This window comes from Puma concolor, chromosome B1 (assembly GCF_028749965.1).
Source record: "Puma concolor isolate L17-30 chromosome B1, mPumCon1.1.hap2, whole genome shotgun sequence".
Classification (NCBI taxonomy): Eukaryota; Metazoa; Chordata; class Mammalia; order Carnivora; family Felidae; genus Puma; species Puma concolor.
This window is the reverse complement of record NC_141670.1, coordinates 100611293-100614802: the sequence shown is the minus strand read 5'-3', so window position 1 is coordinate 100614802 and position 3510 is coordinate 100611293. Positions and strand designations below refer to the sequence as shown.

The 3510-nt window shown below is 36.8% G+C and overlaps 1 pseudogene; it reads left to right on the top strand.

The window, feature by feature from the left end:
• Window positions 1-578, top strand: LOC112858258 (large ribosomal subunit protein eL6-like; annotated as a pseudogene).
• The last annotated feature ends 2932 nt before the right edge of the window (window positions 579-3510 follow it).

The window sequence follows — 3510 nt, the reverse complement described above, 5'->3', positions numbered from 1 at the left end:
GTTAAACTCGCAAAATGCTTAGGTATTATGCTACTGAAGATGTGCCTCGGAAGCTGTTGAGCCACGGCAAAAAACCTTTTAGTCAGCATGTGAGGAAACTGCGAGCTAGCATCACTCCTGGGACCATTTTGATCATCCTCACTGGGCGCCACAGAGGCAAGAGAGTGGTTTTCCTGAAGCAACTGAGCAGTGGCTTGCTACTTGTGACTGGACCTCTGTCCCTTAATTGAGTTCCTCTGCGTAGAACACACCAGAAATTTGTCATTGCCGCCTCCACCAAAATTGATATCAGCAATGTGAAAATCCCCAAACACCTCAGTGATGCTTACTTTAAGAAGAAGAAGCTGCGTAAGCCCAGACACCAGGAAGGTGAGATCTTCGACACGGAGAAAGAGAAATATGAGATTACAGAGCAGCGCAGGGTTGATCAGAAAGCTGTGGACTCACAAATTCTGCCAAAAATCAAAGCTGTTCCTTAGCTTCAGGGCTACCTCCGCTCTGTGTTTGCTCTCACAAATGGAGTTTACCCTCACAAATTGGTGTTCTAAATTTCTTACAAAGAACCTAATTAAATAACAGATCCATCTCAAAAAAAAAAAAAAAGATGTGCCTCTTTTTTCCACTGGATACTCTTTCATGCTTTCTCAAAGATTAGTTGGCCATATATTTTTGGCTCCATTTCTGGGTTCTCTATTCTATTCCATTGGTCTGTGTGTCTGTTTTTGTGCCAATACCATACTATCTTGATGATTACAGCTTTGTAATACGTGCTAAAGTCCTAGATTGTGGGGCCTCCAGCTTTGGTTTTCTTTTTCAACATTATTTTGTCTATTCAGGGTCTTTTGTGGCTCCATACAGATTTTGGGATCATTTGTTCTGGTTCTGTGAAGAATGTTGGTGCTATTTTGATTCGGATTGCATTGAATGTATAGATTGCTTTGGGTAGTATCAAAATTTTAACAATATTTTTTCTTCCAATCCATGAGCATGGATGTTTTTCCATTTCTTTGTGTCTTCTTCAATTTCTTTCATAAGGTTTCTATATTTTTCAGTGTAAAGATATTTTACCTCTTTGGTTAGGTTTATTCTTAGGTATTTTATGTTTTTTGATGCAATTGTAAATAGGATCAATTCCCTGATATGTCTTTCTGTTGCTTCACTATTGGTGTATGTGACTGATTTCTGTACATTGATTTTATATTCTGTGACTTTGCTGAATTCATGTATCAGCTCTAGCATTTTTTTTGTGGAGTCTTTTGGATTTTCCATGTAGAGTATCATGTCATCTGTGAAGAGTGGGAGTTTGACTTCTTTGCCAATTTGGGTGCCTTTTATTTTGTTTTGTTTTCTGATTTCTGAGCCTAAGACTTCCAATACTATATTAAACAACAGTGGTGAGAGTGGACATGTCTGTTGTCTTCCTGATAACAAGGGAAAGCTCTCAGTTTTTCACCATTGAGGAAAATATTAGTGGTGGGCCTTCAATATATGGGCTATTGTGACGTTAAGGTATGTTTCTTCTATCCTAACTTTCTTGAGGGTTTTTATTAAGAAAGGATGCTGTATTTTGTCCAATGCTTTTTCTGCATCTATTGATAGGATCATATGGTTCTTATCCTTTCTTCTATTAGTGTGATGTATCACATTGTTAGATTTGAAAATATTGAATCAGCCCTGCAGTAAAGGAATGAATCCCACTTGATGATGGTGAATAATTCTTCTAATGCACTGTTGAATTCAATTTGTTGGTATTTTGTTGAGAATTTTTGTGTCCAGTTTCATCAGGGATATCGGCCTATAATTCTTCTTTTTAGTGGCGTCTTTGTCTGGTTTCAGAACCAAGGTAATGCTGGCTTCGTAGAATGAGTCTGGAAGCTTTCCTTCCGTTTCTATTTTTTGGAACAGTTTGAGAAGAACAGGTATTAACTCTGATTTAAATGTCTAGTAGAATTCCCCTGGAAAGCCATCTGGCCTAGGACTTTTATTTGTTGGAAGATTTTTGATTACTGATTCAATTTCTTCCCGGTTATGGGTCTGTTCAAATTTTCCATTTCTTCCTATGTGAGTTTTGGTAGTGTGTCAGTGTCTAGGAATTTATCCATTTCTTCCAAATTGTCCAATTTGTTGGCATATAATTTTCATAGTATTCTTTAAAAATTATTTGTATTTCTGTGATGTTAGTTGTGATCTCTCCTCTTTCATTTGTGATTTTATCTCCTGGGTCCTCTCTTTTATATTTTTGAGAAGTATAGCTAGGGGTTTATCAATTTTGTTTTTCCAAAAACCAGTTCTTAGATTCATTGATCTGTTCTACTGTTGTCGTTGTTGTTTTTTTAATTCTGTGTTGTTTATTTCTGCTCTAATCTTTATTGTTTCTCTTCTTCTGTTGGGTTTGGGCTTTCTTTGCTGCTCCCTTTCTAGCTCCTTTATGTGTGAGGTTAGGTTGTGTATTTGGGACCTTTTTTGCTTCTTGATATAAGCCTGAATTACAATGTATTGTCCTCTCAGGACTGCCTCTGCTGCATCCCAAAGGGTTTTGGACTGTTGTGTTTTCATTTTCATTTGTTTCCATATATTTTTTTTTAAATTCTTCTTTAATTTCCTGGTTGACCCATTTGTTCTTTAGTAGGATGTTATTTAACCTGCATGCATTTGGGGGCTTTCCAGATTTTTTCTTGTTGTTGATTTCAAGTTTCATCGTGTTGTGATGTGAAAATATGCATAATATGATCTCAGTCTTTTTATACTTGTTGAGGGCTGTTTTGTGACCCAGTATGCGATCTACTTTGGAGAATGTCCCATGTACACTCGAGAAGAATGTGTATTCTTCTGCTTTGGGGTAAAAAATTCTGAATATATCTGTTAAGTCCATCTGGATCAATGTAGTATTCAGAACCATTGTTTCCTCATTGATTTTCTGCCTAAATGATCTGTCTATTGTTGTAAGTGTAATATTAAAGTGCCCTACAATCACACTATTATTATCAGTAAGCTTGCTTATGTTTGTGATTAATTGATTTATACATTTAGGTTCCTACTCATTGGGAGCATAAACATTCACAGTTGTTAGCTCTTCTTGATAGATAGATGCCTTAATTAGGATATAATGCCCTTCTTCACCTCTTGTTACAGTCTTTGTTTTAAAACCTAGTATGTCAATATAAAATTTACTTTATCTCTGGCTTTCTTTTGATATCCAGTAGCATGATAGATGGTTCTCCATCCCCTCACTTTCTATCTGCTTGTGTCCTTAGATCTAAAATGAGTCTCTTGTAAGAAGCTTGTAGATGGATCCTCTTTTTTAATAGAGTGTGATGCCCTATGTTTTTTGATTAGGGCATTTAGTCCATTTACATTGAGTGATTATTGAAAGGAAGGGATTTAGTGCCATTGTATTATCTGTAGGTTTCGTGTGTGTGGTGATGTCTGTGGTCCTTTGTAGTTTTTGCTGCTTTCCACTCACAGAGTCCCCCTTAGGATCTCCTGCAGGGCTGGTTTAGTGGGCATGAA